Below are 22,419 nucleotides of genomic sequence, written 5' to 3'. Positions count from 1 at the left end.
GGGTGTCTACAGGTTCTGAGGCGGCTAACGGAACTGTTGGTGGAGTTGGCCAGGGACCTGGGGCGGGGATTATCCCGGAACGCGCAGGTGCCATCCTAGTCACCTGCAGGAGCTTCCGGGATGCTTCAGAAGACTGGACCGGCCCTTGCTGGCCTCGAGCAGGACAGGGCCATGCCAAGAACACAGTCAGCCGCTAGCATCTAGAAAAGGCGGGAAGCACATGCCCGGCTCCTGGGTCTTAGCGCCGTGAGGCCCCTTTCCACAGCGCTGACTTCCACGGCTGTGAGGTGGTGGACAGGTTGCTCCTCCACAGCGGCCTTGGGGAGCCGCGCCAGGTGGCGTGACGTTTAACACTGGTCACGCTGGCGGGGCCAGAGGACCCAGCTCTTTAATCAAATGCTGACTCAGGAGCTGCTGGAAAGGGCTTGGACACGTGTCCTGCATCCGCAGTCGGGTGACATTAGGGGTGGGGCCGCGTCCACATTCGACGGCCCTGATGGCAAAGGCAGGTGTCCTGAAGGGAAGGGATCCCAGCTCCAGACAGGCGCTCCTGCTCCAGCCGAGCCACCCGCCCGCCCCTGCCCGCGGGGTCCGCACCGTCCGTCTGTGAACCGGCCCGTGGAAGGTCCTAGGCCATTTCTGCTCTCGGTTTACCAGACGACATGCAAGGGTGAGTGGCTTGGACGCCACCTGCCAGCCGCCCCTGGCCTCTCTGCCGAGGCTGCCTCCCTCCCCCCCAGGCACGCTCTGGGATGAGGCAAGCCAACGAGCCGTCTGCCTGCCTCCCTCCACGACATCCCCTCAGCCTCCCCTGGGTCTCTGCGTCCAGCTCTGTCCCTCCCAGAGGCCCCTGGGCGCTGCGTCCTTCTGTCTCCCTCCAGACGCCTCCCTCCTCCACCCAAAGCCTCTGCCGCGGGGGTCTCTCCACCAGCCACCCGTGCCCACGCGTGGCCCACCCTCCGCCTTCTCTGTCCCACAGTCTGGGCTACTTGCTTCCCAGAGCCAGGACTGGGCTGCCATGCGGCTGAGGGGCAGGTGGTGAGGGGCTGAGGGGCTCAGGCGGGGTGTGAGCAGCCAGAGGGCAGGGCTGGATGTGGCTGTGGTCCGGGGCGGGGCCAGGCCACCCTCCCAAGCACGCTGCCTTCTGTGCACAGCTCCTGGCGGCCACACCCGGGTGGCTGCCCTGCCCCTGGCAGAGCCGAGACTGGAGCCTGTGGCGGAGGACCTCCCCCTGTCCCCACGTCACCTGGGCTGTGCTCCACAGGAGCACCTGCGGACAGCGCATCCTGCACGGGGAGGCCCCGAAGGCTCCCAGGGGCTCCGCGTGGGGCCGCAGCCCTGGGCTCCCCACCCACCTCGCCTGGCACTCCCTCTTCAGGGGAGTCTAGAGTTAGGACTAGATTTCATGAGACATCAAAGGACGACATTTGCATAGTACTTTGGAAAGAATGGAGTCCTCTTTGTAGGTGATCCCCTAACACACCTCACAGCCCCGGGTGAGGGATTATTCTTCTCATTTTGCAAATTAGAAAACCGAAGTTCAAAGGAGGGCAGCGGCCTGGGTGCCTGGCCTTCCCCAGGCTGGCCCTCCCACCCTCGCTGCCTCGGGGCCACGGCAGACCCCAGGCTGTGTTTCCCTTTCAACCAGCCCAGCCCTGCTGCTTGGCGCACCCGTTCATCATCCTGCCCGGTCGTGACTCAACCTGCAGTTCAGACGCCAGAGCGTCGGCCGGCTTTGCGGGAAAGCACAGCTGGAGAGGTCGGACCCACCTGCGATCCCCAGCCAGCGGGCGGCACGAGCCACCGCCTCCAGCCCAGGCTCCTGGTCACCGCAGATGATCACGCACCCTCCTCTCCACCTCAGCCTCGGTTTCCCCGTGACACTGACCCGGGGTGGCAGTGAGTGAATCACGGAAGGACGCAGAAGCCGGCACCTGCCTCGGTTCCCCTGGTGGGACCGCGGTGCCCGGGAGCGCCTTCTTCCTTTGGGAAACTTTTTTTCTTTGGTGCTGGGGATTGAACCCAGGGCTGCTCTGCCACTGAGCTGCGTCCCCAGCCCTTTTTATTTCTCACTTTGGGACGGGGTCTTGCTAAGTCGCCCAGGCTGGCCTTGAACTTGCGATCCTCCTGCCTCAGCCTCCCAGGTCACTGGGATTACAGGCATGCGCCACCGTGCCGGATCCCGGTGGGAAACTTACCCCAGCCCCTGGGGCAGCGGGGCCTGAGGGTGCCTGGGTGGACTGCAAAAGGCACAACCGCTCGCCAAGGGCCTATGCGTGTGTGTCAGCGGTGTCATGGTGACAGGGACAGCAGAGCCTGCATGGAGCTTACGCTCCAATAGGGACAGGAAGCAAAGTCGCTCTGAGTTCATCAAGTGAGTACCTGTCGCCATTAGTGGTGTGAAGTGGGGGAGGGGAACGAGCGGGTCGCAGTGGCACATCAGTGATCCCAGCTCCACAGGAGGCTGAGGCAGGAGGCCAAGTTCAAGGCCAGCCCGGGCACCTGAGTGAGAACCTGTCTCAAAAATGAAAAAAAGAGCTGGAGCTCTAACCCCGTGGTGGCAATCCCCTGGTCTCAATCCCCAGTACTGAAAAACAAACAAACAAAAACCAAAAGGCAAAACAGAACAACTGAACAACAGCAAGCAGGAGAGGGCTTGCCAGGGAACCCCTCCCGGTCAGTGTCCTCCACTGGTGAAGCCAGCATACAGAACTGGTGAGAGAGTTGCTATTGAAAGGATGGTGTGTGCAAAGGTCCTGGGGCAGGAATGAGATTGAGGCGTTTCAGAATGGAGAGAAGAACACTGTGGCTGGGGTGTAGTGGGAGATGGGGTGCTGGTTCCAGCAGAAGTCAGCAAGGACCGAATGATGGTTTTGAACTTTATCCTAGTTTGTTATGAAGTTGTAGATAAGGCTTTAAACTTGAAGGGACGTGATGGCATTTAAATAAAACTTTGTGAGTCAATCAATGGCTAGAAGTAAAATCTCCTACATGGGATCTGCTCTGCCTTTTAGTTGTGCAGTGGGGAAACTGAGGCACGGGGGGGGGTAACCTGGGCAGAAGCAGGCCTTGGATGGAGCTCTGGACTCCAGATCCAGTGCCTGCCTTTGAGAAGCTGCCCGGCAGGCACTGCCTTGGTGTCCTTCAGGGACGAGCGACCAGGCCAGCAATCTCCAGGCCTTCCCGGGTCAGGCCAGGGCTGCCCTTTCCCAGGATGACTGCCCTCCCATCGCTCTCGGGTGCCTCCTGTGAAATGCACCACGTGGGCCGACTTTGAATCGTAGACGACGCCCCTGTCCCAGCCTCAATGTGCTTGTCCCGCAAAGGTGTGGCCGCTCGGGCTCTCCGGACGCACTTCCCATTTCGGCTCTGGCTCAGGGAGCCTTCTCCTAACCACGTCTCCTCGGGCTGCACGTCCCCGTTTACAGAGGGGCGGGGATCCCCGATGGCCGGCTGACTTGTAGTCAGGCAGGGAGAGGGAGCCAGGGGAGGGCCTCTCGGGATCCGCCAGGTGGCAGGAGCCCGGAATCCCCTGAACTCCAGCATGAGAACTGGCCATCATGCCTGGGCCCTGAGAATCACGAGGCAATAGAGCTGGTGGTCTTAGGGAGGTGCCCTCCGCTCTGCCCTCCGGCCTGGTGGTTTTAACTCTGGATTAGGTGTAGCATCTATACAGTCGAGTCATGAATCACCCGAGGCAGCTGGATGGTGTTTATACTGCTGGTGACCACCACTCAGATCAAAATATGGAACACCCCCACCCCACAAGCCCAGAAAGCTCTCCTGGGCTCCGTCTCGGTCAATACCCGCTTCTCCCCTTTGCCCCAGGAGACTTCTTTCCTGGCTGTCATCACCACCAAGCAGTTGTGCCAGTTCTTGAATTTCCCGTAGGTGGAATCATATGGCTTGTCCTCCTCTGATTTTCTTTGTTTGCTCAACATAACATTTTTGTGATCCATTCATATTATTGCACATGGCTGGTCCTTTTTATTACTGTATAGTATTCCTTTGCATCGATATATGATGATTGCTTTCCATTCTCCATGGATGAACATCATATTGTTTCCTATTTGGGGTGTTTGTGATTAAAGCTGCAGCGGACATTCTGGTCCACATCTTTTTGTGGGTGTGCATGGGCTTTTATCTTGGGTACACAACTGGAGTAGAAATGGGTTGAGCTTTGACAGGCACTGTCATATAGCTGAGCATGTGGTTCGAGGGCCCTGCCAGCGGCATACAGAGTGGTAGCTGCTCCCCAGCCATTGGGTTTTAGCGACTGTCGGGTCTGTAGTGGTGTCTCATTGTGGTTTGAGCTTCTCTGATGCTAATATTCGGGGACCAGTCCCAGGTCGCAGAGGTCAAGGACCTGGGCAGTGTTTCCCTGGTCCCAAAGCTTCCTGTCTCTGCTTCGGGTGTCACTCAGAGAGGACAGGCTCCCTGCCCTTAGCTTGTCCCATCACCAGCAGTCAAGCTGGGGTGAGATTAGGGACATTGGTGATTCTCTCTGTTCCCTGGAGTGAAGAGAAGTTCTTGTCATCTCCGCATAAACGCACTGACAGGTCGACGCTGCATAGTGTTTGCAATTACCCGTAACGCCTGCGCGTTAAGTGCAGGGTTCCCTTACGAAGCGCCCCATGATGGCATGAGCATGTTCTATTGCATATCAGCTAGTTTAAGCCCGTGAAGTATGCACGGCGACAATTATTACAGAGATTGTGACCCACAGACTTCTACCAAGGACTGACCGGGACAGGGGGACACGGGAAGGAGTCCTGTCTGGGCCTTCAAAGTCAGGTGAGCTGTACGTGTGGCCAACATGGGAGATGTCATAGAGACTCATTCTTGATTCACTGAGTTTTGACTGCCTGGTGTGTCCATGCCACTGTGGTCACTGTGGAGGACACTGCAGAGCCCCCAGGCCCAGTCCTGCCCTCCCAGAGCTGGCCGAGATGAGGAATACGTAGCGGGAGATGGCACTACAGGGGCCACTGACTCCGGGGAGATTCACATGGAGGTAACATGTGACTTGGGTCTTGAAGGGTGGATAGGAGTCCGTCAGGTGGGTGGGGACGGGGTGTGGGCAGGAGCCTGGAGCTGGCCGGGAAACGGAGGCGCTCCTTGCTCACCCCGGCCTTCCGTTCCCAGATCTCTGTTCTTGGAGCCGCCGTGAATCTGGCGAGATGCTGCCCGTGGACAGCTGGCGGAGAGGTGGGCGGGTGGGACAGCCATTTCCGCCCAGCCGGGCCGAGCCACCGCCAGTGGCAGAGCCAGGGCCCGTCTCTCAGGCAGCAGAGGCTATTCTGGGTGTCCAGCGTCAGTTTGGGGACCCCGTGACCCGCGTAGGTGCTGCTGCGCCTTCCCAGGCCTCTGTCACCCCGTCACCGCATCCGTCAATGGAGAATGACGTCCTTGCTGTTGGTGGGTCTGCCGGTGGGGCAGGCACTTCACGGGCGCCCCTCTACCCCACCGTGGACAGGGGGACCCTGAGGCCCAGGGAGGGGAAGGACCTGCCTGTGGCTCCCGCATCCAGCTGGAGCCCCACCAGGGTCCTGGTCGGCAGGCTCCGTGAGGGGCTTCTCCAGAGGCACGTGACAGGCACAGGCCGCCCCCAGGAGGGACGGACTCGCGGTCACCATCCCACTGAGCGGAGGAGACCGCTGCCCGCCCAGCGGGAAGGGCCCGTCAGGGCAGCTGGCCCTCGGGCCTCTGTCCCACCCCCTGAGGAGCCCCTCCTCTGTAGGAGTGACCCAGCCCTTGACGACCACTATTGAGCGCTTACTGTGTGCCGAGCACAGGGCTGAGACTCCAGGGCACTGAAGTCATTTAACCCAGGCCGGCGGGGGCTCCACGCGGGGCATCTCCAGCGGGAGCCCCTGGGCATTGCCGTGGGGACAGCATGCAGGACCCAGGGCCTGCACGCCAGGACAATGCCCAGCAGACCCAGAGGCGGCTTTCCCCAGGGCCCCGGAAGGTCGGGCGGGATTTGGCAGCTGAGACGTAGAGAGAGGGCTTCCCTGGCAAAGGCCGGGAGGTGGAGCAGCAGGCCAAGAGCAGGGGCCCGAGGGCCCAGGCCCGGCATCAGAAAGACCCGGAGCATCGCGCTCCCCGCCACCCAGCTCCTGACCTTCCGAGAGCTACAGCGCCTTTTTCTTCACGATTGAAGTAAAACTTATTGAACATGAAATCAGCCGTCTTAAAGTAGGCAGCGCGGTAGCATCTAGGACGCGGCATGTCACGCGGCCACCGTGTCCTTCCCCCGGCCCCCACGACTCTCCTCCCGTCCCTCTGGCCTTCCTCCTGCCGTGGCTCCCATCCGCTCTCCTTCCTTCCGACGGCTGGGTGATGCTCCCCTGCGTCAGGGGCCGCGCACCTGTTTCTCCTCGCGATGTTGGTGGCATCCGGGGTGTTTCCCCTGTGAGCCAGGCCGACAGGAACGGAGCGTGCCTCAGCCGTCTCCAGCTCCTCGGGGCAGGACCCTGAGTGGAACGGGGGCCACGGCCATTCTGCGTCGGGCTTCTTGAAGGTTCGCTGCCTCCTTGAACCTCAGTCTTTTTTCTCTGTAAAATGGGGATAATGCCAGGTGCATACCTGTTATCCAACGGCTGGGGAGGCTGAGGCAGGAGGATCACAGTACACAGCCAGCCTCGGTAACTTAGCGAGGCCCTGAGCGATTTAGTGAGACCCTGTCTCTAAATTAAAAAATTGAAAAGGGCTGGGGATGTGGCTCGGTGGTAAGTACCCCTGGGTTCAATCCCCAGACCAAAAAAAGGGGGGATAATAATAATAACAACAACAGTGATCTCATGAGGGATAAAAGGGAGGTGAGGAGAAGGCCAGGCAGCGAGGCCCCCGGGGTGGACGGCAGGGGCAGAGGGGGTCCTGTGCCCACCTGGCCCCTCTCTGAGTTAGGGGCCCTCAGGACTTCTGCCTTCTCCCTGCCAAGGATGGGCAGATCCAGCAGGTCTCCCTCTGCCTCCAAGGCCAGGGAGGCTGGCGCCCCAGTGAGGCCACCTGCCCCACCCTGCTGCTGCGGAGCCCTGGGGCTTGGCCGGCAGCAGAGGCTCGGAAACACAGGGAGCAGGTAGCGTCTGCTCTTCCGTCGCCGCCTGGCCATGCCCACAGTCTGCAGTGACAGGAACTGGCAAGGGGAGGGTGGCGGGAGCAGCCACAATGAGGCCATTGAGACGAGGGAGCCCCAGACTCTCCAGGGGGAAGAGGCCACCCTGGTGCCCAGGAAGAGGCCCTGGGAGTCCCCGCCCACCCGCCCTCCAGTGCTGCCTCCCCAGCCCTGTGGCCTCCGGGTGCCACGTGGCCCGTGGGGACACCCTGTCCCTGCAGCTGCATCAAGTCCCCTTTGTTAGTAGGAGGCAGGTGCTGGGGCCCAGCAGTCAGGTGGAACGGAGTTCAAGGTCAAGTGCAGCCTCTCAGGAGTTGCACGAGGCCCTGGGCAGATGTTCAGCCTGAGCCCGGCTCCTTGCTCTCGGCCTGGACCACGGCTGGGCTTCGGGAGGTGGGAGGAGCGCCCCGCGGGGCACCTGCAGGGGGCGCTCTTAGGAGAGGTGTGGGGACAGCTGGGGGCGGCCCTGTGACCGCAGCGCAGCACCGTGTCCAAGGCCTGGCCGCAGGGGAGAGAGGCGGCGGGGTGGGCAGCAGTCAGGCGTGGAAGGAGACGGAGCGCGTGAGCCGGCTGAGGTCCGGCCGCCCCCTGGTGTCCTGGTCCCCACAGGGCACAGGGCGGGCTGCGCACCCCGCATCCCATCGGCGCCAGGCAGCGGCTCCTGCGTTGCGCTGGGTGGGCGCCGGGCGTCGCGTCCCGGGCACCTGCGTCCAGGCGGGCGCGGTGGACGCTGCCGGGGGCGCCCCACTCAGGACGGGTCCAGGGCGCAGCGCGGCGGCACCCGCGCCTGGCAGCCCCTCCTCTGGAATTCTGGAGAAGGTCCCGGCTGCGGTTCTGAGGGGCCTTGGCGGGAAGCCCTCTGTCCCTCACGGGCTCACCGACCTCCCGGCTCCTCCCACAGAGGGCCCGCCGATGTCCTGTGGCCAGCGGCTCCTGGGGCCAAGTGCACAGAGGGCCAAGGCGTCTGTTGGACGCTTGGCATCAGACCTTGAGCGCTGTCCCTAAGTGCGGGGACGGGCTGCATGACCCCTGATGACCCCGTCCCCGGGCCAACAGAGGAGAAGGCCATTGTTCTCGCTCCTTCCTCTGCTGTCCCGGGTCAGCCGAGGCTGGGTTTCCCCAGAGGTGTTTGTCCCTCATGGTCAAAGCGTCCCCATTGTCATTTATCAAGTGACGTGGATACATTCTGCATGTAGAGGTGGCTCGTTTCAGGTGGGCTGGAGCCCCGGGTGGCAGTCCCCGTGTCCCGGGGTCCCCAGAGTGGCCACGTTTACCCAGAGGAGTGCTGTCAACTCCATCTGCTGTGACTGGGCTGCGGTCAGGAACGGTCCCCCCCACGGAGGGACTGCCAGGGGTCTGGGAGGACCAGGACGAGGACGAGCCACTTCCCAGGTCTCTGGTGGCCTGAGGATGGCTGGGGTCTCCCCAGGGAAGCCCCCCTTCCACGCGGAGGCACTGTGGTCCCCTTACTGAAGATGGTCCTGCCCCAGACACTGCTGGGCAATCTCTGTCTTGTCATCTAATGCCACGAGGACAGGTAATATCCTCCCCATTTTACAGATGAGAAAACTGAGGTTCAGGTTCACAAAAGGTGTTCAAGGTCACATAGTGAGTGGTGGGACCAGGGTTCAAATTCAGCCTCTCACCAATGTGGTATAAGGCAGAGACCCTGATTCTTGTCCCAGCGAGAACCACCTTGCTTTATGCTGGGAACACGTCATTCCAGTCCCAGGACTTCGGCTCCAGATTCCTCCTCAATTAACCTTTACCCATTCATGGGGAGGATCACTGGATACTTCTTTCATTTTAAAGAGGAAAAAGTGGAAGCTCAGAGAGGGTACTTAACCTTCCCCAGGACACACAGCCAAGCTTCCCCAAAGCTGTGGCTAGAGCCAAGTTTTCCTACCGCTGGATTAGCATCTTAACCTTTTAACCTTTAGGCTCCAATGCAAACCCAGCCTTGGCTGTGTGTGCATGTGCATGTGCGTGTATGTGTGTGTGTGCGCATGCACGCGTGTGGGGTCCTGATCACATGCAGGGAGAGGAAGGAAACTTCTCTCCTCGGTGGGGTGGCCTCGTCGCAGACAGCTGGAGTGAGCTGCAGGCCAGCAGGAGTGACTGGGCCGTGGCCACTTCTGAGTGGAAGCCTTGTCCTGGGGCTTGCTCCCCCACCCCCCAGCCTCCCTGGAGCCGGCTTCCCGTTTGCCAGCAGGGCCAGCCCCGCTTCTACTGCCCACCCAGGGGTTTGGCGGAGCCTGGGTTTCCTCCTGTCTGCAGGATGAGCCTTGGTCTTTGCAACACCAAAGTGAGAAAGAAGTCCTGCCTGATCTCCGTGAGCCCAGACACCTGCCCTCCCCGCCTGGCTCCACCCACCTCCTGGTCTCTCCCCGCCCACCTCTGCCAGAACACAGTGTGATTGGCTCCGGCGGCCGTCACGCAAGGGGGCTCCGGCACCCTGGCCTTGGCCTGTCTCTGCTGGGAATGCCTCTCCTTCTGCCATGCCCACCCATCCGGTGCCTCCTCCCCACCTGCACCCCCACTGGTGTCCGTTCGTCGGGCGCACAGGCACAGCAGGCCCTGGGGTGCTTGTCAACTGCTCTGGGACATCCCAGTGTGGAGGGCATGGAGGCCTCTAGAATCTACCAAAACCTGCATCCCATCAGTCACTCATCGTCTTGTGCGAAACTCAAGCGCCCTCGCTATACTAATGCCCCAAGAAAGACGAGGGGACTTGGTGTTAGTGACCTTTCAGGGCCTAACAACCAGAGAAGGAGGATTGATGCATGGACAGTGGTGAGCTATGGAAGGTTGTTGGGCAGGAGAGTAGCAGGGCCCCGGCTCCACTGTCCCTGCCGGGAGACCATGTGCGGACGCGGGGAGGGAGGGTCCATGGAGGTGGCAGGTAGAGGGAGGGAAGATGTCAGGAGATGTTTCCAGGTGGATGGGACTAAGCTGCTGGGGGAGGGGAAGGAAGAGGGATCCGGCAGTTTGGGAAAGTGTCCGATGGGAGGAATTTCTGCCGGGTCGTCTCTGGGAAAGTACGAGCAATAATCCTGGATGGGGGTCCCGGAGGCCTTCATCTGGGCCGGCACCGCGTGCATTTTATAGCGTTCAAATTCTAGAATCCCGACTTCTTTGCGATCACCCGTCTGTGAAGCGGAGGCCCCATTGGCTGGACGGATCACCAGCTGGCCATTGGCAAGGCCGGCAAGGACTCCAGGTGGGCGGAGCTCGCCCCCATTCGCCGGCCTGCTCTGTTTCTGGGAGGACGTGCATCTCCAAGTGGGGCGCCCAGAGGAGAGGGCGAGGGCGACTTGGGGTTCATTTTTAAACCGACCTGGTTGCAGAAGCGGCCCTTCGGGGAGCAGACTGCAGCCTGCCGGGGTTCCCCACCCTGTGTGGTGGGGACATCAGCCCCGAAGGTCAAAAAGAGGGCAGGGCAGGGGGGAGGAGAGGAGGAAAGCCGGCTGTCTGTCACACCTGTCCTCTGGTGAGGCTGGGCAATTAGCAAACCCTTGGCAATAAAATATTTCTGTTCGTTGTAATTGCAAAGTAATGTTGTGGTCGGGGCTGTGTATTAATCGCCTTGATTAATTACACTCAGGTAGTAATTAAACATCTGCTTCATAATCATGTGCAGCCCGAAGCCGAACACCAACACCCGGTGTGCGCATGCGCCCGGGGAAGCCCTTGGTCTCCATGGGGGGAACTAGCTGAGTTAAAAGGCCCCGCCCTATCCAGCCTCACCTGGGAGGGACTGATCTGGCCTGGAGCAGGGAGGAGAACAGGAGGCCCAGGGTGTCCCCTTTCTGCCGAAGCTGCTGGCCAGGCTGGGCTGGCCCAGGGGCTCACCACTTCCTAACGCAGTGTCCCCTCCTGTCTCACAACTGCTTGAAACCTTGTGTCTTCCCCTCCTGCGGCCTGGGCTGTGCTCTGCTTGGAAGGGCCTTTCCTGCGGAGGCTACTTTTCCCCAGCAGCTGGGAGCAGGAGCCACCTGGGCACCTCCGGGCACCTCACTGGAGCTGGATTCAATGACTGGGCCCAGAGGCTACATGACCAAATCAGGACACTGTCCTCCTGGGTGCAGGAGTCCTGGTCCTGACCCGGATCCTCCCGGGGCTGTGTGACCTTAAGCAAGTCACTCTGCCTGAGTGGGTTCCGGTTCTGGAAAACCAAGAAGATTGAGCTCCGGACTCCCGGGGCCTTAACAGCTTTGCTAGCCTTGATTCTAATTTGCTCGATACTAATTAGGAATGGGCGACGATTTAAATTCAATACACATGATCCTCTGTGAGTAAACAACTGGAAATAATTCCTTCCTTTATGACTTCCCGAAGACCCACTCGTGAGCAATGAGAACCCTGCTAAAATCAATGGATTTTATTTTTCAGGCGGAGAAATTGTGGGTTCCCTGAGCGGCTGGCATTGCGATTCATTCTTGTATTTTAAAATTTTATGTTCATGTTTATGGACTGCCATTAGGTAATATGGATCTATCCTGAAGGTTGATTTTTTTCATTAACTTAACTCATCTTACTTATTAGTTCGCATTTATAGCTTGGGTTTAATAAGCGTGCCGTGCAAAAGTCATAAAACAGTCTTTTCCTTTAACAATATTTTAAAATCGAGACTCTTCTCTGAGTCATCCCGGGTTTATTTGCTCATAACTTGCTTCTCCTGTGATTTGAGGCCCGGCGTGGCCAATCCTAGCCGCTTATATGACCTTGAGCTTCAGTCCTCGAGAGGGAAGGACAGCCTTAGTTAACAGAAGTCATGGTCAGGCACGAGAAAGCAAGGTCCCGTGGTGCTTCCAGGGGATGATCTGGGCGCATCCCAATCCCTGTGAGGCGGCTTGATTTTTTTCCACTTCATCCGGAGGACACTGAAGCTCAGGGAAGTGAAAGGACTGGCCGAGCCTTGCGGTTGGTGGCAGTGGCAGATCTGGGAGGCAAAACCCTGTCACCACCTCCCTCCCAGTCTGTCTGCTCTGCCCACCGGAGTCAGCGCCCTCCCTGTCTTCCATCAGCCCCTTATCCTGCCCCACTCCAGGCCCTGCCACCCCTCCCTCCTCCACCTGCCTTGGCTCCCTGCTGCTCTCAATCCCCTGAAGCACAACTCTGCTCTATGACCTTCAGTGGCTCCCTATTGCCTGTGGATAAAGTTCACCATTCTTCTCCTGGCATCGAAGGACCTTAACCATCAGCTTTGGCTTCTCTTCTGGTCTCATTTCCCCTCTGCCTCAGCGGGCAGCTGGGCTCATGGTCTTGACTGCCCGTCCCATGCCTGGGTACCTGCAGGACCCTGCTCATGTGGTCACTGCCTCTTGTGCCATCTCTCATCTCCAGTATTCAGATCTGCTCCTTCTTCCGAGAAGCCCCAGGCACACAGCAGGTGCTCAATTAATGCTTTCCTAATGAGGGAATGTTCACGTTTAAGGACTCCATGACTCTGGAGCAGCCCGTGTGAACTTGGGGAACGATGTGTGCATGTTCTCCCTCCCCACTCACCTCCTGTCTTTCTGGTCATGGTCACATCCCTTCCTGGTCAGTGACTCCAGCTAAGCCCTTTCCTCCTCCTTTGGTGGAAACTCACCCGCCTCCCGGCAGCGCAGAGTCAGCTCTGACGTGAACTGCCAACGACCACAGGGAGGCCGGCCCCTCGGGCCCTGCCTGCTCTGAACTGCAGCTGGAAGCTCGCTGGTGTTAGAGAGGGAACGCGAGGCCGGGAGGGACAAGGGACTGGGGCTCAGCCAGGGCTTCCTGGACACCCCTGGCCGGCCCCCTGGATCACAGCAGCCCTACGGGCGGGCACAGCCTGGCACCCTCCCTGGGCTTCTCAGTAGCTCTGAGGCTTCCCGAGCCTCCGAGAGGTGGGCGGTGGCCCCAGGGTGGGGACACAGGCTGTCCAGCCCTCAGCTGGGCCCTCGCGACTGCCTGGCTGTGTGCCGAGTGCCCACCTGCGGTCCCCAGGCTCACTAGAGCCAGGTTAACTCCAGCGCGCTGCGGGAGGGCTGCCGGCGAGCTGCTTAGTATGGAGAGACCGCGCTCTGGGACTTGACTGCCCGAGTCCCAGTCTGCAAAGAGGCGGGCCCCGCACGTGACTGAGGGCCACCCGCCTCTGCAGACACACTCCTGACCGCTGTGGACACCGCCTCCCACACCTGGCCTGCGCTTGAACACAGCCTCGGACACAGGGCAGGGGCGGTGCGCATTCACCCGCTAGCACTCGGCAGGCTCCTGAGTCTGGGGCTCCTCCAGGGGTTACGAGTCTGACAACCGCAAAGAAGGGCACTGCCCTGGCAAGAGCACCTGCCATGCATGAGGAGAGACCCATAGCTCTGCAACCGAGTTGCTGTGTGACTTTGGGCATGTCACTACCCCTCTCTGGGCATCAGTCTCATTGGTAGAAAAAGGCATTGGTTTGGCCGGCTGGAGCATTCCAGGAATGCCGGTTGACAGGAGGAAGGGACTTTTCTCCAATGGGCTCAGACCTGCGACCTTTCCTCCCACACACTTGGACGTGGAGAGTCGTGTTTCACATCAAAGCTGATCGTGAAGCGTTTTCTGAGCCTCTACCTCTGGAGGGCACTTTGCTCTGTGCGGTGGGTGTGACACTTGCGTTTCCACTCGGGACACGCACACTCGGGCCCATGCCTGCCTTTCTGTCTTAGAATTGTTTCCGGCTGCTTCAGTAGGGACCCACGTGGTGGGATCCACCTCCACGGCAGACCCCAGCTGCCTGCGGTCTTTGCCTCCTCCCTCAGCCTCCTCTGGCCCGGAGCATGGCAAACAGGCAGAGCTGGGCGGTGATGGGACCCGGCCAGGCAGTCATGGCTGCATCTGCTTCTCCCGACAGGTGCACCTCAAGCCTGCCGGAACCCGAGCTCTGAGCCCACCCACAGAGCCGCTCCGGAAGGTTTCTGGAAACGCGGGCACAACCCTTTCGAAGACTTCCCAGCGCCATTACCCTGGTAAGCACTTCAGGTTTGTCGGCCAGGGGGTTTATGCTACTTTTGTTGCCAGTAAGCGTGACCACCAGCAGGGCACAGTGCCATTCTCTGTCACAGCCCCGTTTTATTCCCTGTTAGCAGGAGGACCCAGTGATTAAGGCTCTGAGATCTATTAGACCCAGGCTCAAATCTGGGAACCACCAATTACCGGCTGTGTGTCCTGGGACAGGTTCCCCAACCTCTCTGTGTCTCATCTTGCTTATTAGTCAAATTAGGAGGGAAGGACCTCCCCCTCCTGTGTTTGTGTTAAAGCTGGGAGGATGGATAAGAGCTTAGATCTGGGCAGACAGCAGGCGGAGACCCAGGAAGCAGTGGCTGCTCCCAATCATATTCCCACAGAGCTGGCGATCCAGCTGCTAACTGCTGAGTGAGTGAGTGAGGGGAGGGAGGGAGGAGTCTCCCTGTGCTCCACAGAATCCTTAGACCAGTCCTTGAAGGTCTGGCCCTAAGAGATCCTTTGTCTGTAACAAAACCCAGAATAACCGTTTCTTAAGCAACCGAGAGGGGAATTTTTCTCTAAGTAAAATCCCGAGTAAGCGATTCTTTTAAGAAAACACTGGGACCCAGGTTCCTTCCGTCTACAGCTCCACCCTCATTGTCCAGGTGACCCGCCGTGGGTCCCCATCCTGGTCATCGGGAGAGGGGTGTCGGCAGAGGAGAGGTGCTGCCTCCTTCTAAGCTGGTGCGTCTGTCACCTCCCAGTGGCGGGATGTGGTCCTGTGTGTCCCTGCTGCCAGGGAGACTGGGCACGGGAGCCGTCCGTCTGCTAGTGACCGGCTGCCCGAGGACACTCCCCTTCCATGGAGAAGGGAGGTGAATCCCAGGCCCCTCGCCTGGCTGGGCGGGCAGGTCCTGGTTCGTCATCAGTCTTCCAGGGTCCCGGGCGCTGGTTTTTACTGCCACTCGTTTTGCCTGGTCTACATGGTTGGAGCCGCGTGGTGTACAGCCCTTGGGACAGGCTTCCTGCACTCCAGGACCCAAGGAACGTTCACGGCTTAGTCTGTCTCCTCCGAAGGTCCACCTTCAGGGCAGTAGGGATAGGGACAGATGAGCGGGTCTCAGCAGGGTGCAGGGGCTCACTCGTCACCCAGAAGCACTCCCAAGGGGGGCCCAGCCGTGGGAGCCGGGTGGACTTCCAGTCCGGCTGGCCCCAGCACCGTCCCAGGAACCGAGAGTCCCCAGGCCCAAATGGGGAAGGAGAAAGCTGTGCCCAGGTCAGCAAGAACCAGGGTGCCTCAGGGGACTGAGGCAGGAGGACGGCAGGTCCTGCGTGACTAAGGGAGGCCCTGCCTCAAAATAAATAAAACTTTTTTTTAAAGGAAAAGGAAAAAGAAAATATACCTAATGAAAAGGTGAGAGTTTCACAACCTCTGGAGTTGCCTGCAGAGTGGCAAAGTACTTTGTACAAAATAGTGGATTACTGCCCGAGTCCTTTTGTCAAAAATGTGTGACTCTGGGTGACGACAATTGATTGCCTATGTCACAGTAGCTGGTAGGCCCAATTTTGACTCTTCCTAACATAGAGAAATGGTGACGTCTGGGGTGATGCGTTCAAGATGCCACCTGCCCGGGTCTGATCCCTGCACGGTGAATACCTGTCTTGAGATCTCACCTGTCCCCCATGAATAGGTACAACTATGATACCACTTAGAAATAAATAATATACATAAAATAATAATAAATAATATATATCTTTTAAAAAACAGAGCCAATGATGTCCCCAAGTAAGGGTGGGCTGCAGTGAGGGGGAGGGGCAGGCCCAGGCTGCTGCCACTGGGAAGCGACTCCCTGGGGTTCAGTGAGGCCGACCACGTGTGGGGTTTTCATTGGTGTCCAATACACTGGCGATCTAGGGCCTGTTTACTGGTGTCGAGTCGGTGCTGAATTCGGGGCGGATGCCCGTCGCGGGTGTCACACCACATCGGTGTTCCTGCTTCCCTCCGGTGGGCGTCAGTCCCCAGGCGGGCATCAGCGTGCGAGGCAGCAGCTGAGGCCCCAGCTCCGGGCGGCCGGCTGCGCGGCCCTCAAGTCCAGCGCCAGGCGGAGGGGAGCTGCCTGTCCCCAGGAGTTCAGCCACAGTCCCAGAGTCGAAGCTCATTGGCTGCGTGGTCACATGACCATCCCTGACCAATCAGCGAAGCCTGCAGGCTGCTGTGCTGATTGGCAGGCTAGGTGGGGGGAGAGTGGCTGGTGGTGATGGGGCGCTGGTCGCCGAGAATCCGCTGGCCCACGTGCGCCTGGGAGGTTCCTCGAAGGGAAGCCCAGGCCTCTTTCACCAGGAGGAAGGCGCAGCGCTGGGCAGGCGAAGTCACAGGGGTTCCCTGCGGCACCGTGGCTGGGCGGACGTGAAGCAGCGGGGGCCCTGACTTGTCCCCCTTCCTGTGGTTCATGGGACCCGGTTGGCCTTCCCAGGACAGGTGAATCTAAAAGCTTGACCTGGCTGCGGGGACTCAGCGGCAGAGCGCTGGCCCGGCCTGCACTTCAGACCCCCAGCCCTGCAGAACAAAGAAGAGAGAAAAAGCCCGCGTTCACCGCCCGCACTAGGTATCAGCCTGTCCTCGGGTGGTGCCTGACTTTCTAAAGGACTGCCCAGAAAGCCCTTCTCCCCGACGGTCCTGCGCGCCCTAGCGGCCACACCGGCGCCCGTTTCCCTCCCTGTCTCCCTGCCACTCCTTCACCTGGGAGATTCCTGCAGACTCCTTAGGGCTTACTTGGCCTCCATGGCCTCTCAGCTAGGACCCCTTCCCCGGGGACCAGTCCCAGCCTCGCTTCTGCGCAGTCCAGGGGAGGAGAAGGGCGCCGTCCCCGCTGGAGCTGGCCAACCTTGCGGGCAAGCTGAAGTCCCGGTGGCAGGTCTGTTATGCATTTACCATGCGGCTTATTTCATTAGGACAAGAGATTGCTTTGCAGAAAGCGATGAAGCAAACCCACAGCTTAGAATGCTGCTCCCAGGCAAAGTGGCCACGTGCTTTTTAAAATCTGCCCCTTGCTTGGTTTTGGCTGACTACAAACCTCTTGGCCCTCCCCCAGGGCTCCTGCGCTCTATCTCGCCTGTGGACTCCGCAGGTCTGAGTCACCACGCAGACCGGCTCCGCGGTCAGCACCACCCTACCTTATATGGTGCGCTCAGCCTCCTGGGTCAGGGAGGGCTCTCGTGCAGTCAGCCACCGGGGACGCCCACTGCCTGCGTGCCTGGCCTGTTCTACATGCTGGAAATTACAGTGAGCAAATTGCAAATGTCCCTGCCCCTGGGAGATCGCAGCGGGCAGGACCCTCCCTTGTCCTGTCCCCAGCTCCCCATCCAGGGGAGCCCTCAGTGTGAAGCCCTCCATGGGGGACGTTTGTGAGTTAACTATTTTGCACAATTTCAAAAGCCTGCACCTGCGTCTGCAGAAATAATAGAATGACTTGGTCCTCACCCTCTAGGACTCAGTCTAAGATGCAGCTGCGGTGCTCCCGGGGAGCCGCATACGGACCGGGTCAGGGGTGCGCCCCGCACACACAGAAGGGGCAGGCTTGGCTTCCCATCCTTTCTCATTCTTTCTGCCGCACTCCAGAGGCAACTTGGGGACCAGGGCTGAGAGCCCCCAGCCTGTGACCAAAGGGAACCCTCACCCAAAATAGAGAACCAGGGGCGCAGGGCAGAGATGGGAAGGAGGCTCAGGAATCAGAGGCCAGAAGGTGTCATTCCCAGGGGCGGGTGATAAATCAGGATGGAGCCGAGGGGCAGACGTGCCAGGCGGGAACGGGTGCCCTGGCAGCCCTTGTCCTTCCTGCAGCCTCAGGTTGGCAGCCTTAGACTGGAGCAGGGCTGATGTTGAGCAATTCCTCTTCCTCCTCCTACAGGGAAGGAGGGGGGCCGGGCCCTTGAGAAGAGCGGGAGGCGGTGGAGGGATTCAGATTTCCCGTGGCTTTTCCATCTTTCCATTTCACGTTGCGCTTCGTGAGCAGCAGGCATTGCAGAGGACCCTGGGACCCGTGGCTCCTTGTCCCACCCGTGCTCCACCGCGTCCTCCCTGTCCTATAATTTGTCACTTGTCCCATGAAGGGTGAGGCCCCTGCCAGCTTCAACCATCCTGCTCCGGGTCAGACCTGGCTTCACATCCCTGCTCTGCTTAGCCTTAGCCCCGAGCCTCGGTTTTCTCATCGATAATCGGGGATAGTTAACAGGCAGTACCTCAGAGCATCAGGTGAAGAGTAAGTGAGGGAATTAAAGAGAACAGAGATTGACAGCACCCATCCAGCGTCTGCTTGGAGCCCGGTGCTACTGGTGCTGTAATGTAGACCGCAGCTCCATAACAGTCCTGGTGATGGTCAGGGAGCCACACGGCCTGGCCCCTGCCGTCCCCAAATGGGCATGGAACTCCCAAATGGGGTCCTATTGCGTAGGGCACCAGGTGCCCCGCTATCACCCGCTCAGGTCTGCAGGCTGGATCCTTGGCCAGAAATCCCACCCGTGCTTCCAGCAGCTTCTAGAGCTTTCCCGAGCCCCTCCTGCCTTCCTGGGCGGGAGGCCTGGCTGCAATGCCGGAGGACCCACCACAACCGCCGGGACCTACGGGAGCATGGGTCCCTCCTCGGCATTCGGAACGTGGCGGTGCTCTGGGGAGGGAGAAGGGCCCGCTCCAGGCGTGTGTAGTCCTGGCAGGGCACCCCGATTCGCGGGGGTTTGGGCATGCTGAAGAATACCAAGTCTGCAGTTGGCAGTGCCGGGATCCCATCCAGCCTGCTGGCCCTGCCTTTGCTGGGCCTGTGGGCATCTCCGATCCCCGGCTCGGAGCGGAGCCCCGCGTGTGGGGCTGTCAATCAGTGGCTGGTGAATGGCTGGACAGGCGGCCGAGCTGGGGCACTCCACGCTTCCCGACCCTCAGCCAGTGTGGCTGCAGACACCAGGCTCTTGGTCTGTGTCCCCGCGACAATTTGATTTAGGCTCCTGGGGGATATCAGTAGTTTTCAAGTCGCGGAATGGACTTAGGACCATGGCCTTGGAGCTTGTCATTCTGTGTCAGTTCGGAGGCCTGGTGTGTGCCCTGATGGACAGGTGGAGCTGGCTGCCAGGCAGGCGGGAGTCCAAGCCCCAGCTCAAGGCAGGATGACCTTGGGCTTGTTATTTAGTCTCCCGCAAATTTCATTTTCTCATCTAGGAGATGGTGGCACTAATAGCATCCAACTCATAGAGCCAACATGAGCCCTAAATTAAATAATGGGTGTTAAGCCGTGCCGTCGCTCGGGGCCCTGCAGCTCAGGAAAGGACGAGATGGTGCGGTTAATGATCCCCTGAAGCTATTTGTTGCGTCAACTTCTCTCTTGCAAATGGAGTTTGGGTGATTGCTTTGCCGTTTAAAGACAAAAATTATTTTAAAAAGTTATTACCGGAGTAATACATGGTCTTTAAAAATTCAAATGATCTGGAAGGATTTAAATTACACAGCAAGTGCCCCTCCCCGCATTCCGCCCCAACTCCATCTCTCCAGCTCCCGGGAGACGCTTTGAATATGGAGCGTCCCAAGATGAACTCGAACTCGGAGCCTTTGTGTTTTTCTCCTTAAGGGCAGCAGACGGGGGCTCAGTCAGGAGGGTACAGGAGCCTGGACAGATTGCTGGCCAGATCAGAAGTCCCAAGGCTGGTACCCACGTGGTGCCACTGGACAGAGGCATCCTGGCTTCTGGCCACTGTTGGCTCTGAGTCCTAAGGGTCTCCAGTGCTCTCTGAGGTCCCAGAGGACCGAGGAGGGAGTGGCCAGAGCTGAGCCGTATGCAGGCCAGGCCAGGAGTGCCACGCTCCCAGACACTTTGCTGGCCACACGCCAGCCCTCCTCTGTCACAGGGTCCCACGGCTCTGTGCAGCCCCAGCCTCCTTGGTCCTGGTAGGTTACGTTGGATGGGGGACATCTTGTCCTCACAGATGTCACAGGAGCCTGGTGGCCTTGTGACCCAAAACCTTCGGGAAGGGACCCCACAGACAGGCTCCTCTGCCATTCTGGGGTCAGGTCAAGGTGGAGGGTCAGCAGCTGTTTCTGTGCCAACCAGGGCACGGCGTGGCCTGTGGTCACAAGACCCTGGGTTTGGGCACCTGAACTCCCAGCCGCTCTCGCGTACCTCAAGGTCCCCCGTCAAAGTCCTCTGGGAGGCTGTTCTGGGAGCAGGGTACCTGAGCTCGTGACTTTGGGTCCTCCGAATCCCATCCTCCTCACCGATCTCCAGAGACACTCTCTGTCCCCACAGGCCTTGGCCTCCTCCCCACCCCCAGGGGCTGCTCCCCTGCACCTTCAGGGCGCCAGCTAGTGAGAGTCCAAGGCCAGACGGTGGCCGACTGTCCTCCAGGCCCAGCTCCTCTACATCCCAAGGCGAGGGACCCGAGCCTCGCAACCACCTCAGGAGAGGCCAGACGGACAGCCCACCCCACGTGGACCTCAGAGCCGCGGCTCCTGGGAACCTGTGGGAAATGCTGATTCTCAGAAGCCACGGCCCAGACCTGGGAAAGCAGAGCCTGGGGCTGGGTTTTGAAAGGCCTGCGGGAGACGCTGCTCCCCACTCCCATCTGAGACCACCGAGGACAAAGGCAGGCGACGCCGTGTCTAACGCGCTGGGCAGCCCAGGAGGGGGATGGAGCCACGCAGGGAGGGGCAAGGGCTGTGCTCCCAGTGACGTAAAGGTGGACAAAGAGGGCTGTGTGTGCGCGGGGGGAGGGGCGGGGACTCCTGGCAGAGGGCTCAGCCGTGCAAAGTCCCGGGGGCATGATAGAGCCGAGGAATTCCAGGACCGGGTGCCGGGTGGGCGGGGGAGGGTAATCAATAGGCCTTTGTGCCGCCATGAAACATGTCTGCAGAGGGGTGGGCAGCCTCTCCCAGCGGGCATGGGGGGTTCTTTGGGGGCAAGCTGAGTCTGGACTCAGGCCTCCAGCAGGGGACAGGCCTAGGCTGTAGGTGAGCAGGGGAAAGAAGGCAGGTGCCCTCGGACACTCTGGGTCACGAGGAGCCCTGACCTGTTGCTGGAATGTCCCCTCAAGGGAACTGATTGAAGGATGGAGCCCAGGCGTCATCTCCTGTCCGTCTCTGTGGGAAGGCTTCAGCGACCCCAGTAACCAGTCTCTGCGCACTCGACTTCCCACCCCCAGACTCCCCTTGACTTTCTTTGGGGTGCGGGAGACTAAAATGCCAGCTGCTCTTCACGTCCTGGGCCAGCATGCACCCCAAGAACGCACCCCGCTCCAGGAGCAGGTGGAGGCTGTGTGGGGCCAGAGGCCAAGTCCAGATGGAGGCTGTGTGGGGCCAGAGGCCAAGTCCGAGTGGAGGCTGTGTCACAGGTCCAGAAGGCCCGGCCTGCCCACCTCCGCACTAGTTTGGGGAGCCCCACGGAGCAGAGGTGGCCAAGGAAGCCCCAGCCCAGCCTGACCCAGCCCTTCCTCGAGACCCAGCCTCCCTCCCGGCCTTTGGGGGCTGCGCAGGCACATCCGGGGAGTGGGGCGGTGGTGAGGGCTCTTCCAGAACCAGGGCCCCCGTTTGGCAAGGGCCTCCAGAGAGCCCGCCAGCGTGGAGCCCAGCCACCAGCAGGACAAGGAAACTGCAGCCAGAGCCCAGGGTCTTGGCACACTCCGGAGCCCGGGGACCTTCAGGGGGCTGCAGTCCTGCGACCCTGCCCTGTTCTGATGGCTGCAAAGAGAGGCGCGCTCAGACTCAGCAGACGCGACCCTCCTTGGGGAAAGGACAGTGGCTGAGGGGACAGTGCCCGAGGGGCATTCCAAGCTCCAGCAGGAGGGGGTCTGGGACGTGGCTGCAGCCCCCACCCCACCCCAGGCCAGGGGACCCAGGAGTCTGGACTCGTGAGGTTGATTTCTTTTCTGAAAAGCTGAGAATCAGGCACCGCGGGCCGTCTGCGGGGTGTGTGCTGACCTGCTGGCGTGTGACCAGGAGGACAGGACGGCGCCTGGCAGCCGGGCAGCAGAGGTGGCCCAGCCCAGCGGCACACCTGCCCACGGCTGTGGCAGCGCTGCCCCCAGGGCCCCTCTGGGCTGGACGCTCCCGGACTGGCCCAGCTGATTCCCAGCCACTGTTCCAGGCCAGCTGGGTCACTTCGCCCGCCCCAGCCTGGGCCTCGCACCTGCAGAACCGACCTGCTGTGCTGTCCCCACAGTGGCCAAGGAGGTGGGGAGCCCTAGACCAAGCGGGGAACCGGGGCCTGCCCCGCCCCACAGGGGAGTCACGGCAAAGGGCACGGACCCGGCAGATGCAGGGCAGCCATCCTTCCCTAGGCTTCCCGCCACCCCGGGGCCGCGAGGAGTCCTGGCTGTGG

The 22,419-nt window shown here is 60.3% G+C and overlaps 1 protein-coding gene across 1 annotated transcript in view; it reads left to right on the top strand.

Moving 5' to 3' along the window:
• Tspan18 (tetraspanin 18) overlaps positions 1-22,419 on the top strand; it is a 146,636-nt gene that overhangs the window by 86,294 nt on the left and 37,923 nt on the right. Inside the window, exon 3 of the mRNA XM_047516770.1 lies at positions 13,974-14,088. The gene's annotated coding sequence lies outside the window, so the exon portion shown is untranslated. The remainder of the gene's footprint in view (positions 1-13,973; positions 14,089-22,419) is intronic.

Source organism: Sciurus carolinensis, chromosome 11 (assembly GCF_902686445.1).
Source record: "Sciurus carolinensis chromosome 11, mSciCar1.2, whole genome shotgun sequence".
Lineage (NCBI taxonomy): Eukaryota > Metazoa > Chordata > Mammalia > Rodentia > Sciuridae > Sciurus > Sciurus carolinensis.
The sequence above is the reverse complement of the archived record's forward strand: the minus strand, read 5'-3'. Positions and strand labels throughout refer to the sequence as shown.